The sequence below is a fragment of the Artibeus jamaicensis genome, unplaced genomic scaffold (genome assembly GCF_021234435.1).
Source record: "Artibeus jamaicensis isolate MK-2021 breed Jamaican fruit bat unplaced genomic scaffold, CSHL_Jam_final contig_233, whole genome shotgun sequence".
NCBI lineage: Eukaryota > Metazoa > Chordata > Mammalia > Chiroptera > Phyllostomidae > Artibeus > Artibeus jamaicensis.
This window is the reverse complement of record NW_026521486.1, coordinates 60,129,228-60,145,070: the sequence shown is the minus strand read 5'-3', so window position 1 is coordinate 60,145,070 and position 15,843 is coordinate 60,129,228. Positions and strand designations below refer to the sequence as shown.

The 15,843-nt window shown below is 41.0% G+C and overlaps 1 protein-coding gene and 1 pseudogene across 5 annotated transcripts in view; one reads left to right on the top strand and one right to left on the bottom strand.

Annotated features, from left to right (window-relative positions):
- The window catches only part of SRGAP1 (SLIT-ROBO Rho GTPase activating protein 1), a 277,168-nt gene that overhangs the window by 235,825 nt on the left and 25,500 nt on the right, over nucleotides 1–15,843 (bottom strand). The gene's annotated exons all lie outside the window — the stretch shown is intronic.
- Nucleotides 3,044–7,820, top strand: LOC119045549 (40S ribosomal protein S11-like; annotated as a pseudogene).

The following is a 15,843-nucleotide window of genomic DNA, read 5'->3' as shown; positions in this document are numbered from 1 at the left end:
TGACAGGGCGAACGGTGAATGTGGAGCTCCAATTCAGGTCTTTGGAGTCCAGGTCTAGATTCGTAGTAACTCTGGTGTGCAAGGGATAGCACAGTGCTGGCCAATGCAATCTAAATGTGGCTGTGTGCTTGAGGAGCTGAATGTTTAAGTATGCTTATTTTAAAATAATTTTATTTATATTTAAATAGTTAACTATGAAGAGAGAGTGTCAGATCCCACAGGGTAAGGGTTCAGTCCTACAAACCTGCCCCATTATAAATTCAGTTTGCAAATTGCAAATCGAGGGTTCACCTGGGCTCCTGACCAACTGGCTGTAAACTGGAGGACCCCACAGCCACCACAGCATTTAAACAGGTAGTGACTAGTTGCTACTTGTGGCATTGTGATTTACAATAAAAACATAATTTGGTCTTTGCCCATAGTTCTTGGCACAGAGCTTCTAAAACCCTTGGGATTCTGAAGTGGTAAGAGCAATAAAGGTGAAAGGAGTGTCTTTTGTTATTCAAAACAAGTCCCTTCAACCACACCTGGGATTGTGTTTCTGTGGTGACTTTAGGGACTTGTTATAAGGAACTAACCGTATAATTTCAGGGTTAGTGTTTGCAACCCCACCCCACACCTCCTGGGAGCAGAGAGGGGCTGGAGGGTTGATTAATCACCAATGGCCAATGATCTAATCAATTGCACCTAGGAATGAAGCCTCCATAAAAACCCACAAGGAAAGGGTTAGGAGAGTCTGCAGGTCGGAGAACACATGGAGGAGCTGGGAGTGGGGCGCACTGAGCTCCTTGCCCCTTTTCCCATACACTGCCCCATCTGCTATTCCTGAGTTGCATCCTTTTCATAATAAACTGGTAATCCAGTTAGCAAGCTGTTTCCTGAGACCCGTTCTAGCAAATGACTGAACCTGAGGTAAGGGTCGTGGGAACTTCTATTTTGTATTGGTTGATTAGAAGCCCTGAAGACTCCCCAAGACCCGCAAGTGGCATGTGAAGTGGGGACCAACTTGGGGGACTGAGTCCTTAACCTGGGGCAAGTCACCTGGGCAACTTCATTGGCTTCAGAAGTTTTCTCTTCCGTAGAATGAAGGGGTTGGTCCATTAATTCCTAGTCAGTTTAGCTGTCAAATCTGTCTTAGACTCTCAATAAATCTTCTATATAATAAGTGTAGCTGAGTACAGCTTGAAATAATAAAATCGGTTCTGGAATCTCATTTTATTCTTTTCACTGAAACCTTTGCCACCTTGCAGAGTTATTAATTCAGAAAAGTACATTCTGATCTTATCTCAGCCAGAAATCCTCCCCGGCTGCTCACCACACACACACTGGGTTGGCCAAAAAAAGTTCATGTGATTTCTTCCATACAGTGGCTCTAGTAGTGCTTAGGTGTCTTCAATTTCATTCAAAAACAATTTTGTTAGATTGTATTATGACAGCTGTCATATCAGTGTGCATTTAAAAAAGTCTTATCGGAATAGGTGAGTTTTTGTGCAGCCATTTTAATAATGAAGAGGGAAGAAGTCATGCAACATTTTTGACATATTAAGCTTTATTATTTCAAGAAAGGTAAAAAATGCAACTGAAACGCAAAAAAAGATTTTTATATTGCATGGATAAAGTGCTGTGACTCACTGAACATGTCAAAAGTGGTTTGCAAAGTTTCTTGGTACTATGGACATGTTGGCCAAATAATCCTTTGCTGTGGGGCCGTCTTATGCATTGGAAGATGTTTAGCAGCACCCTTGGTCTCTACCCACTAGAAGCCAATAGCAGAAGACAGACAACATACTCAGAATATCCTCAATAAAGGGTGAAAATGAAAAATGTGTCTTTTATTTTACAGAAAAAACTAAATGGACTTTTGGGCCAACTCCAAAATGTAGAAATTATAATCCCTACCTTTGCAAAGCCTGGTTTTCTTATGATAATGGACCCAGCACTGTTCTTAAATCTTCCATCTACTTATTCATTCATTTCAACCTGAAACAAAAGCCTCCTCCCTTTAAGCCCCAAAATGACACCCTGTTTTTAGTTGATATATACAACATGTATTTTCCAATAAACTAAACAATGCCTGATTGGGGAGTGGGCAGGGAAAACAGCATAACACAGTCAAAAAAAAAAAAAACTAGCAGCAAAAGACCGGATTCACTTAGCAATAGCTTGGATATATGGCACAGAGTTCAAAGATCATAATTTTGTACTTGGGTTTACTATGTTGTTCTTCTTCCAAATGCCTACATAACCGAACAGCCCAGCTCAATCTCAGATGATATGCAATCAAGGAAAATAATGGGCCATGGCAAACAACTTCAAAGCCTTGGCACCACTTAGGTTAATAATATATAATTGCTACAATTTCTTTTAGTGCAGTACTTTTAATTAAACACGCTAAAGTCTCTACCTACCAACTTATTTTCAACCACAGGCAACCATTTTGCACCCTGAAATGAGGCATCTGGAGTGTGCCTTTTTAAAAAAAGTATGCCTCTGCTCCATCACATTTCTTATATCAGCTTAGAGCAAATACACAGGCTCTTTCTAAGCCCACTTTCGGAGACTGCACTTGAAGAGAGTGAGCTGGGCCTTTACAGGGCTACCCAGCGCACTCACCATGGCCTCGTGGATCAGGTGCTACAGACTTTCCAACTGGATCCCCACGGAATGAAGAGAAAACCAACCAACCAAGAAAACAAATGGCCACAAGAAGCAAAAAGAACATGGAAAAGAAAAGGAGTTGGAGAAACAGCAATTTTATTCTATTACTATATGTATACAGAACAATACAGAAAATATGCCAAAAACTATCCAAAATTTTTTCACTCCTAATACTAAAAAGAGGTAGAGGTGAACATTTTGATTCATTATTATCATGACTGAAAGGCATTTGTCTAGAATATTTTTCAATAATTTTCATAATAAAATTGGCAATAATAATTCAGTGTAAAAACAGTGAGTCGGTTTGCACTTTTTATGACTTCATTATTTTTAGGAGCTCTTTCTCACTAGCCCTATTTAAGATTAAATGGCAGTATTTCAAAATATGGCAGCGGCCACCAGGTAAACCAAAACCCCAACATTTGAAAATGGTTGCCTCTGTAGTTCAAGACTGGAGGTGGGGGAGGGGATGGCTGCTTTTCATTATTAATTTGTTTGTTCTGTTTTATTTTTTAATTATATGCACGTGCGACTTTGATAACAGTTTTTCTAAATGTTATAAGACTAAATGTTGGGAAAGAGCCTCTACAACAGCATTTCTGGAATAATTTCTCCCCCTACAAACTTCATAGCTATACCACACTTTTTGGAAGGAGGGGAAACAGATTTATCCCCTTTGCCAATTTTTTTCCTGAATATACTAACATGCTTCAAATGTTAACCCATCAACAGCTTCGATCAGTTCAATAAAACAGTATCTCCCCATCAACAATATGTGAAGAAATTTACTAGGTGTTATAGTCACTAGAACAAGAGTGATCCCAGCCAACTACAGGCACTTCCACTGAGTAAGAGAAATAGGGGCCAGACACAGAAGGGGTTCAGAGGAGGGAGTGACCTCTGTGATGGGGGCAGAAAATAACCTCAACAGAAATGAGTGAACTGCACACCATGTGGTGTGGAGATAGTGAGATAAAGAGTGTGAAGAGTCAAGTGATTGGGTAGGTCCCTATCTGGGACCCAAGAGACAAGAAAACTAGAACAGGTGGGGACAGTGAGAGAGTAGGTATTGGCTGTTAAAGAACTTTGCTGATAATGAGTCAGGTATGGAAGTGCAGGTCAGGGGACTTAGACATAGAAAACATCCAGGAGAGAGGTGGCGAAGGTCACTGTAAGTGGAGGAGTGACCCAGAGCCAAGTACATGAGAGTCACAGGAATGAGAGAGGGCATTATGTGTGAATCTTCAGGGACAGCAAATGTGCCTGTGTCCCTCTGTCACTCACTCACTGACTCCTTTGTTCCTTCCACAAATGTGCATGAACTCTGAGGACCCACTCTGCACCTGCCCTTCCCTGGGAGCGGGGGTCACAGGGGTGAGGAGACTGCAGGACGGTGTTGTTCCCGTGCACACAAGGAGACAAAGGGCTTGCAAGGCAGAAGGAACAGCACAGGGGAGGCCTCTCGGGCCACAGAAAGCTAAGTTTAAGAAAAGAAGGAGCCGTGGGCAGAGATGAGGGTGTATTTTTCTTGGGATCCGTCCTGTACCCTCATTGATCTTCTCCACTCATGGCCCATCCCTGCTCCAGGTGCAGGCGTGGTTCCGAGCAGAACTGTGCCCAGTGCTCCCCAGGGTCTGCTGTGACCCAGCTGGGTATGAGAACCACAGGGGGCTCTGTGGCCATCTGGGATACCAAGGCCAGGCTTTATCCTCCATGAGCTGTCCTTTCGGCCAAATGTGAGACCCTGCAGAGTTACACAGCAGCACTGCCTAGTGATGTGGGAATAGTCTTCCCATGTGGAAATGTCCTCCCTGGTAAAAACGGAGACAAGTGTTGTGTGCCTGGATAGTTGGTGTGTTGCCAATTCTCTTGGGCAGAATTTTCAGTCAGTGAAATAAAGGCTTCATGCCATTAAGAGCTCAGCACTAGTTCTAGTGAAAGGTAAAGCCCCCATCAAAGTTTTACCCTGTGGTGAAAGAAGACAAAAGCCCAGAAGCGCTTGGTGCCCTAGACATGTTAGCCCTGTGATTTGGTCCATCTTGTGCTTTGAAGCAAACCAACCTGAAAAGGAAAAACCTCCATGTTCTGAACAAGATGAGCTGATGTTTGATACCACAAAAAAGAACCAGTCCCACAAACAGAAACTAAATCCGTAAAGACACAAGTGAAAAAAGCTACAATAAACTCAACACTATTAAGGGCAAAAGAAAAACGCCTCAGTATCTCCATAATAGAGTCCTACAGTCTCTTTGGAAAGTCAGATCAAGACTGGGGGAACGTGTGTGAGAGGTTAAAGGCCTGCAGCCCCCCGCAGAGAAGAGAGCAGGTGATAAGTTAGAGCTGCGAGATGGTGAGCATGCCAAGGGCCAGGCCAGAGGGGCCCGCAGGAAACACACTGGTGTTACAAAGTTAAGCATGCATTTCAACAGCAGAATAGGGAGAAAAATCAATTCTACACTAGCATTTCTGAAAAGGAAGACACAAAGCAGACCTGACAAATCATCTTAAAAGCCTTCAGACTGGGCAAGCCTCCATTGAAAATGCACTTTGAAATCAAGATTCAGGCCTGGGCTGTGGGCTACAAGAGCGTGTCCTGGACAGCAGGACCCTGCACCCCAGTTTGGGGGTTAATTCAGGGGGCCCTTGATTTCCTGGGGATTAATCCTGACAGAGGGCATGTGTCTGCATTATCTAGATTAGTGTCTCCTGAATCCCAAGGTCTCCACACTTGGAAGTCATACATACTAGATAAGAAGTGTGTCCTGGGTGGATGTCTTTGTGTCTTGGAAAGTAATCCTTGCTGCAAAGATGTTTGAGGGATGATTCTGGGTCTCCAACTTTTTTTGTTTGTTTTATTTTATTGATTATGCCATTATAGTTGTTCTATTCCCGCCTTCATTCCCTCCACCCTGAACTCCCCCACCCTCACCATTCCCCCCCTTTAGTTCATGACCATGTTTCTCAAGTTCTTTAGATTCTATATTTCCCCTACTATTCTTACCCTCCCCCCTATTTTCTACCTATCGTCTATGCTGCTTATTTTCTGTACCTTCTCCCCCCTTCTTCTCCTCCCACTCCCCTGTTGCTAACCCTCCATGAGATCTTCATTTCTATGGTTTGCTCCTGATCTAGCTGTCCTCTTAATTTGCTTTTGTTTTAGGTGTGGTTCTTAATAACTGTGAGTTTGCTGTCCTTTCACTGTTCATCTTTTTTATCTTCTTTTTCTTAGGTAGGTCCCTTTCATATAATAAGGGCTTGGTGATGATGAACTCCTTGAATTTGATCTTATCTGAGAAGCACTTTATCTGTCCTTCCATTCTAAATGAAAACTTTGCTGGATAGAGCAATCTTGGTTGTAGGTCTTTGGATTTCATGACTTGGAATACTTCTTTCCAGCCCCTTCTTGCCTGTAAGGTCTCTTGAGAAATCAGCTGACAGTCTGATGGGGACTCCTTTGTAGGTGACTGTCCCCTTAGCTCTTGCTGCTTCTAGGATTCTCCCCTTCACTTTCATCTTGGCTAATGTAATGATGATGTGCCTTGGTGTGTTTCTTCTTGGGTCCAACTTCTTTGGGACTCTCTGAGCTTCCTGGATTTCCTCGAAGTCTATTCCCTTTGCCAGATTGGGGAAATTCTCCTTTATTATTTGTTCAAATAAGTTTTCCACTGGTGGCTGTTCCTTTCCCCTTTCTGGTACCCCTATAAGTGGGATGTTGGAGCATTTAAAGATGCCCTGGAGGTTCCTAAGCCTCTCCTAATTTTTTTGAATTCTTGTTTCTTCATATTTTCCTGTTTGGCCATTTTTTTCTCCCTTCTGGTCCACTCCATTGATTTGAGTCCCAGTTTCCTTTCCATTACTATTGGTTTTCTGTGCCATTCTCTTCATTTCAATTAGTTTAGCCTTCATATGCTCCTCTAATTTGTGACTAAAATCAACCAGTTCTGTGAGTATCCGGATCACCAGTGTTTTGAACTGTGCATCTGAAAGTTGTGCTATTTCTTTGTCGCTTAGAGTTATTGGCTCTGGAGCTTTGAGATCTTCTTGAGCCATTTTTGGTCTGTTTGTGCCTGTTAAGTATGAGGAGCGGAGCCTTAGATGTTCACCAGGGCGGGGCCCACTCAGGTCACTGGGTTGTGATGCTGTATGTGGAGGTGGGGTCAGAGTGGGGAAATGGCAGCCCCCTCTGCTGCCTCTCACCTCTGGGTCCTGCTGGGTTCCGTCTCACCGCTCATTCCCTCACTGGTCTATTTGCGCACCAATGCAAGACCACAGTCAACCTGCCACCCTGTGCCCTGGCTGGGTCCGCCAGTTGCTCATTGGGTCGCTCACTGGGTCCCCCCGTTGCAGCCCCACACCTGGGATCTGCACGCCTGAGTCTGGCTGACCGAGTTTTCCTGTGCAACCCTGCTCCGCCAGCTGCTGGCTTTGCCCCTCTTACTGGTCAGGTTGAAGAATTTGTTGTTATCAGACTTCTGAAAAGTTCAATTTTCTGTGTTCTGGCTGTGTTTTCTGTTGCTAATATTTGGTTGTCTCTAAACTTGGTTGTGTGAGAAAGCATGGTGTCTCCACCTATGCCTCCATCTTGGCAGAAGTTGGGTTTTCAACTTTTAAGAAGTGAATCCTGCTGGCGGTGGGAAGTGTTTTAGTGCATAAATGCTGACATAGCCTCAGGTTTAGAGTTGAATCTGAATTAGCGACTAAGTGTGCCTCCCCAAAACAGTCCACCATCTTTCAAAACAAGAAGAGGGTCCCACTTGGAGAAACTGGCAAAGAGAAGCTACCGTGATACTGTAAGAACATCAGTCTGGGTTTCAAGACACCCAAGGAGGCCACTGAGGGCATCTGCATTGACAAAAAATGCCCTTTTACTGGTAATGTCTCCACCTGATGGCACATCTTGTCTGGTGTGGTGACCAAGATGAAGATGCGGAGGAGCCTTGTCATCTACTGAGGCTACCTCTACTATATTTGAAAGTACAACCACTTTGAGAAGTGCCACAAACACATGTCAGTGCACCTGCCCCCTGCTTCAGAGCTGTCCAGATCGGTGACATTGTCATGGCAGGTAAGTGCCGGCCCTGGTGCAATACCATGCACTTCAACTGCTCAAGGTCACCAAGGCTGCTGGCACCAAGAGGCAATTCCAGAAAGTCTGGGACTAGATACCTGCCTACTCCCTCACACAAAATAAAATTGTTTTCTCAACAACAACAACAAGAAAACCTTCAAGAAAGGGAAACAAAATGACAGAACTTTGCCAAGAAGAAGCAGAACTTCTCATGCTATTATCAGAGTATAACTTGAAGTGAGAGGGGGAATGTTCTAAAGCAGCTGACAAGATGGACCATGAGGATAAAAAGCTGGAAACATTAAAAGCCATTCAAAGACCTTGAAGAAAGGCTGAAAAGGGGCATTCTTTTCAAAGCAGACTCTGTTCCTTGAACTAAAAGCTCAAGATCACTGGGTGAGGGCATGGAAGGCTGAACACAACCTTATCAACTTAAGACAGGAGGCTGCAGAGCTGAGACAACTCAGCAGCTATGAAACTCACACTCCTAGAAGTGGGTCCTCATGCACCTGATGATCCAGGTGGCACACCTGCTCTCATCCCTAGGCACTGACTGCTGCTCCTTTGAGACAGGAGGGTCTCATACCTTTTCCCTCAGAGTCCCTCCGTGGCTGCCAAGCTTTTTCCTCCCCCCTCCACTGTCAACTTTGACATTTCCAATGGACCCAAATGGCACATTTATGGCAAGAGGGTTTCCTTTTGCTCTTCCAGAAAGCATGGATAACCCCTGTTTGCCACCTCCACCATGGGCTGGCTTCCCCTCAAGGTGTTCTTGTCCTTACCCCCACTTATGGGCTGGGTTTTTCCCTGGATACCCCCATGCAGAAAATGGAAGTGAGCCACGTTTTGGAGGGGTCACTGGGCCTCCACACTGACCCCACTAATTAAAATCCTGACACATGGAAAGGACCTGATATCATCTGTCACCTTACTTTCTCCTTTGAAGTATTTTTGAATTATATTTAGTAAAAAAGCCCCTCCTTTACATAAGTGTTTTCCCCTTTTGTTCAAAATGTAACTTGATGTAAATTTTAGACAGTTTTCAGTGACAGGAAATAGTTTAAATTATTCTCATTATATCATACATTCTAGAAAATATAAGCAGCAAATCTGGACCTGATGAGCCAGACACTATTCCTTCAATACCATGTTCTCCATGAGCAGCTCAGCTATGGGGCGCATCTGAAATGCACATGCATTTCTTCCTGCCAATGGTCCCATGCAGCACAGCAGCAGGAGGAAAGTGAAAGGCTCCGGTGGGCTCCCATAAACCTTAGTTGGTTTAAAGAATCTACTCAAATAATGTGGGAGTCAAAACAAACAGCAATATCCAACTATTGCATATAAAAATCGTAGTGACTAAGGCTCTCTACAGTGCTTAATGTATGTATTCAAAAGTATTTTCCTCTACAGGAAATGTCCAGACAGAGTTGTATCTTGCTGCAAGCTGAGCAAGCCCTGGGTAGGGCTGTCAGCACGAAGACATATTCTGGGACAGGAGGCATTTTTACAAGTTCAACAATTTTGTATATGCAGAATGTCATAGACTTTCAGTCAGAATATTTATTTATTTATTTATTTATTTATTTATAAAAACCTTTCACCCTGACCAGTATGTCTACAGATTCGATTTCTTGTCAAGGCACATGCCTGAGTTGCAGGTTTCAGTCCAGGTTGGTGTGCATTCAAGAGGCAACCAATTTATGTTTCTCTTCCTCTCCTTCTCCCTCCCTTCCCCTTTCTCTAGAAATAAATTTTAAAAAAACTTTAAAAAACTTTCAATTTAGAAAGACATTTGGTCATAAGAATAAGAGCATTTTCAATGAGATTTATGTCAGTCTACCATATGAAAAACAACAAAAATTTTTTTAAAATGGTTTCCTTCTAACATCAGGTTAGATGACTTACCTAGGTACATTTCATTTGCTACTATGACCATGTGTTCTGTTTCAAGAGAAGCTTTGGGAATATGCTGAGAGGGACAAAGGGCAGCCCCATCTGAAAACAGGAAACAGTCCTGGAATTTAAGAAACTGACCTGGGTCCCATCATACCACCATTCACCCTGCTGAGTCTTGCATTCTGCTTTGAAAACTTCACGGAAATGAAGACATTCAGGGTTGCATGAGGAAGGTCCCTGCTGGCCTGACCCGAAGTGGGAATAAGGGTGGTGGCAGGTAGGCCAGCACGGTCTGCTAGGCAGATGTCGGCCTGGCAGGCTGTCGCCCTGCTCGTGACAGAGAACTGATCACATGAGGAACCAGACCTGTACTTTCCCTGGGGTGTAACTGTACCAGCGATGACCTCTGGGGATCCCCTGAACAGATCACTCACAGAGGAAGTTTCGGCTGCTGACTTCCCACTGACCTTGAAAAGCTCCTTTCTGAAATGTCTACAAATTGCCATGGACTCAGAGTTCTGAGAGAACTGTTCTGAGTCCTGCGGAGCTGTGTCTAATTAACACACGGTGCCTCAACATAATAAAACCAAGAGACCTTGTTTATTCTTAGCCAGCCAGGAAATTAGTTAATTTACACAGCAGTTTCTTGATTTTAACAAATGTTTTGTAAGTAAATTTAATAAATTTGCTAGCTATAATAAAAGACTTACTTAGTTAGAGTCAATATGATTTTTTACTGTCTTTCATTTTGAGCAATTAGAGTGAAAAGTAGATGTTTGATCTTTTAGATTTTTTAATTCTGAAAACCTTACAGTAACATTATAAATTTTGGAAAATGGAGGGAAGAAAACAGCCATCCTTAATTTCAACACTATATTATAGCTATTACTTATCTATTCATCTTAAAATGCAAAATTTACTTAATTATGTTCATGTTGTACATACAACTCTATATTCAATTTTTCACTTACTTTCTATACTACTAATTTTCATAATATTTCCTAATATTATATTCCATTGAATTAAAACTTTGTTTAATATGGTTTACTTATTTTTTTTACTAGGTCTTTAGTGATTTATTTTAATAAGCTGTAAATCACCTCAATGTAAAATGTTTAAAAGTTAAAACTAACTTTTATTTCAAAAAGGACTACAGAAGAAGGAATTAACATAAATACAATGGTTAAATGTGAAATTAGCACTCTGCACAAAAATTAGTTTTCAAAGACAACTGCTATTCGTACATACTCTGAAGGCTATTTCTTTTCAAAAGTGTTTCCATGCCAACAAGTAATCTACATACATTGAGAGGCAATACTGAGTGCTAAAGAAATATTGGCACCTCTAAGTACTTTACAGGAATTAAGGCATTTAATCTTCACAGTAATCTATGCCTCTGTACTATGATTACCCCCGGTTTACAAATAAGGAAAGAGAGGTTCAGAGAGGTTACAGAACTTGCACAAGGTCATACAGCTGGGATGGAAACTTGCACAAGGTCATACAGCTGGGATGGAAACTCAGACATCCTGACCTGAAGCCAGGATCCAGTCAATATGCTATGAACTTCACTGGTCCACCACACAGCACCCTAACTAACCACCAAAAATCTGATCTATTACTATAGGCCATCAACTTACTTTTGGTTAAGTTCTTTTTCCTTGCAAATGATTATTACCATGCAAATAAAATTCTGATATCCTTTTCTATCCCCATCATAAAGTGACATTATTCCATATTTGCATCAGAAACATCCACACATGGTTTACTGCAGTGCGTCAATGATCCATAACATCCCATGCAAGCACTTTGATACATTCCAGCCCCATTTATGTTCACACACCATTGTGTCTACTCCAAGAAATTACTATCTATCATCTCAAGAGCTCAATGCCATTAAATTTCAGCTAAGGTAAGGTGTGGCCCTGACAGTTTCCAGAAAGTCAGTGTGACAGCTTGGAAGGTGGTAGCCCTGCAGTTGGCTGCTTTGCCACAATGCTATTACACAATCAGCACCAAAAAACGAGGGACGAGAAAAAGTCAACTTCCCAAAATACACAGTGCTTGTTCTTTTGGATTATCAGCATCGAAAAAGTACTGATAGCAATGTGTTGTTCTGAAGCGAACCCCTCCTCTCTGTCCCCCAAGCTGGTTATATTTTTGAGAGGGACCCTAGCAAAGTGAAGAGCATGCAGATAAGGGATGTCAGGATGGTGAGAGGCCTGGACAGCATCGCCCACTTGTTCATTCACACGTCAGTGCATTTTCAAGTCCACGCTGAACAGGCTCCCTGCCCGCTTGTCACTTGGTAGCATCTTGGCTATCAGATCCGTTAGCAGGAGAGAGACCAAATGCATAGAACTTTTATTACAGTATATTATAATTGTTCTACTTATTATCGTCATTACTGTGCTTAACTTATAAATTAAACTTTATCATAGGTATGTATGTATAGGAGTAAACACGGTATATATATGGTTCAGTGCTATCCATGGTTTCAGGCATCCACTTGAGGGGTCTTGGGACACATCCCTGTGGACAAGTGGGGACCACGGTATTATATGTTTAAAAGCATCAGTTCATGAGAGACTAGGGGGAAAATGTAGTCTTTCAACATGAGTAATTTGGGAGGCATAGCTCCAAAAGGAACAAAAAATGTAAAATAACAAAAAAGTTTTTTTTAAATCATGCAGCTCTCAGGATAAGATCCTCACCCAAGGTTGTGAGAGCTACCATTGACTGGGTTTCTCTTTTTCAGACCCTGAGCCCCACGTTTTGAGTTCATGCTCATTCAATCCTCACAGCAACCCAACAAGGTGAGAATTGCTGCCATTTTACCAATGAGAAAACTGTGTCCTAAGAAGCTACACCGTAAGTGAATGACTTGCAGCCAGGAGGCAGCAGAACTATACAAGGTGAAGCTGTGTAACTGCAAAGCTGGAACGTGATACTGTCTAATATAATGCAACATGTACAAAATTATGAATAAAAAGGCATAAAGTCTAATCTCTCAGGCAATCAAGGCCCTTGCCATCACTCCACCCTGTTCCGAAAGGCAAGTTATCATACAGCTTCAGCAATCAAAAGTTGACAGTTTATTCTTTTAGGACAAAACATATATACGTATATATTTATATATATAAAACCAAAAGAACAGAAAATTAGAATACTGATTTAGATTTGGATAAACTAAATAATAAACTACTACAACTTTGAAGGCAAGGATTTATGTGTGATTTAAAAAAGAAAACACTAAAGTCTCCATCTGCATCAGGGTGGGCAAATTATAGTCCATGCATGGGCCAAATCCAGCTTACAGCCGGTTTTTTTTTTCTCTTAAAAAATTGTTAAATTGATTTGAGAGAGAGGAAGGAAGAGAGAGAGAGAGAGAGAGAAACATCAATGTGCTGTTCTACTTATTTAAGCATTCCTTGGTTGACTCTTATATGTGCCCAGACCAGGGATCAAACCTGCAACCTTGGTGCATTGACGATGCTCCAATCAACAGAACCACACAGCCAGGACCAGCCAGTTTTTATAAATACAGCTTTACTGAATACAGCCATGACTATTAGTTTACATAGTATCTGTGCCTGGTCTTAGCGGCAATGATAGAGCAGAGTAGTTGTGAAAGAAGGTAGGACCTACAAAGGCTAAAATGCTTATTTCCTGGCTCTTCTCACAAAAATCTGTGCCGACCCTCACTCTATACTAGTAAGGCGGGCACCAGTGACTCAGTCAGGTGCGCCCCATGAGATGCTTGATCCCATTTTAGGCATTAGGATCAAGCATCTGATTTATCACAACTTCTCTACCATTGTAATTAGCTGACTTGCATTCTGAATTTTGTTTCTTTGTCACCTTTTTAAAGGAGAAGGTACTAACTAGCTAATTCTTCCAAGTGGGGATGATGGAAAGGCAAAGGCTTTAAAGTAAGTTTGTAACTTACAACCTAAAAAGGCTCCAGCATCAACTGAGTGGTAGCTGTGCATGAGAACCACTGAGGACTCCAGGCGAACATTCTTCCCACATATTTGTGAGGATTTAGGGTAATCCTCCCAACAACCCCATGAAAGTAAGGCCACTGATAAGAACGATGGTGACTAAGCTGAGTGCGGGATCTAGAATTTGTTCTCATCACTCTATTCTAAAACTCTCCCCTAAGTCTCTCTAGTGTCCGCAAAGGACAGCAATATACAAATTACCCTAAATTAATCTAAATTAGTCTCAAAATGTAAAGTAACCAGATATACCCAAATTTTATAAAAGGAGAATTTGTTAATATTTGAAGGAATCAAAATGAAGTAACCAGATATTTGTAACATTACCATAACCTTTGAAAACACTGTTTCACCCACTGACGATTTTATTAAATGAATCCATGTTTTTGTTTCAACGAAAGATTGGGGAAAATGTGACTGAGACACATCTTAATCACAGGGTCTTTTTTTTTCTTTTTTGGTTGTACTATGAACTGTATTTTCCTATTAGATTATACTTTCCAGAAGTTTAATCTAAGAAAAATAAGTGTTTGAATCCCACTGAAGGGAAAAATACCTTTTTGTAGGTTCATGTTTGCAAAGAAGAAAGCTTTGGCAGAGCATCAAGTTTTCCCCAAACACACACCACTACCTGTGCACAGACGACAAAATGCAAGAGGCATTCCCATCCGTTATTTCTGTTTTCAGTGTCACTGCTCCTGTATGGTGAACTGTTCAATTTTAAAGCTGGGTTCCTACTGGTTTTTTTTAAAGGTTCATTAATAATTTCTAAGCAGACAGGGATGCAGTCAACCAAAATTATATAAACTCTAGCAAGAAAACATAGTAAATTATACTTGATCCTAAGAAGTGAAAATACTCTTCTTGGTTATCTATCTTTGCATAAACAATAAATTAACCGAATCATGTTTGTCTTCATAGTCAGTTTCAACACACATCATTCTGTTTGTCACAGAATTTTAGTCAGAAATAATTGTCCCACAGGATATGGACTACTGCTAAATGGTAGAAACATCTTGAATTTTGTAGTATTTAAACATAATTCTTTTCCATCAAAGGGTTGTACAATTTTTGAAATCTGAGTTCCATAAACACTGTTAAACATCTTCACAGGGTCATAAATATTCAAATTATGTAATAAATATAGTACAAGTGGCTGATAAAATCAGATTAACATTCATTTACAGTAGCTTAGCAGGCTTTGCCAAATAATAGGCTATGAAGTTCTGACTGCATAACACATCCTGATTATTCTTTTATCTCTTGTTTTTTTAAACTTATGTGTGTTCACTGCCCCAAGTCAAGTCACTCCTTCCATCACTATTTATCCCATCACCCTCTTGTACCTCCCCTGATTATTCTTTTCTATCCTATGTTCTTTCAAGGCTATTTCGGAGATTCCAAGTCACCAAGATTTTTAAGGTCTTTTGAAGTTCATAAGGTCTATGGTTCATCACGTTAAAAATTTCTCCAAATGTCCATGTTTTCTGAGTTCATATTTCTGAATTGCTAATATTTCCACAACAAGTTACTTTCCAAATCTGCAACTTTTCCAGTTTAACTCAGTACAACTGAGGCCTCTGATAAAGGGTTCTTCAAACTTTTTATGTTAGTTTCATGCAAATAAGGGCACATTTTTAAAAAAGCATGTTATTCTCAGTGTCCTCTGGTACATTTAGGATACATTTTGTCTGAGGGAGATACAATAAAACATGATTATTATACTTCATACAATAAACACTGCTGTCAGCACATTACGTTTACTAAGTGAGTTTCACCACCGGCTATTTTAAAAAACAGCAGATGGTAATTCTTGTTAAATTTCATTACTCCCTCATAGTGATCACCAAACCCCAGGAAGTCACTAATTTACAATGAAGAAACTTTGTATATTATAATGTGTAACCAACTACAGATTTAAATTAGTCCATTTGTAGAATCATGGATCTTTGTATATCCGAATACCCTCCTACTGTCCCAACCCAAAACTTCCCAGGCTATTACAAGTGGCTATTCTTGCTCAAACTTACAACTTTAGGATCAGTCTGAAGTAGCTTTGTCATAATCCTTTTGGAGTTTATCATGTCCTAAATTTGAAAACTCTAACTTTTGGAAAATTTTAAGAACATCTCAGTACCAATTTGTCATAAAATATGCCAATAAACCTACTTCTGGTTAACAACATACTATTAATGTAGCCCGTGCAAGTCCCTCCTT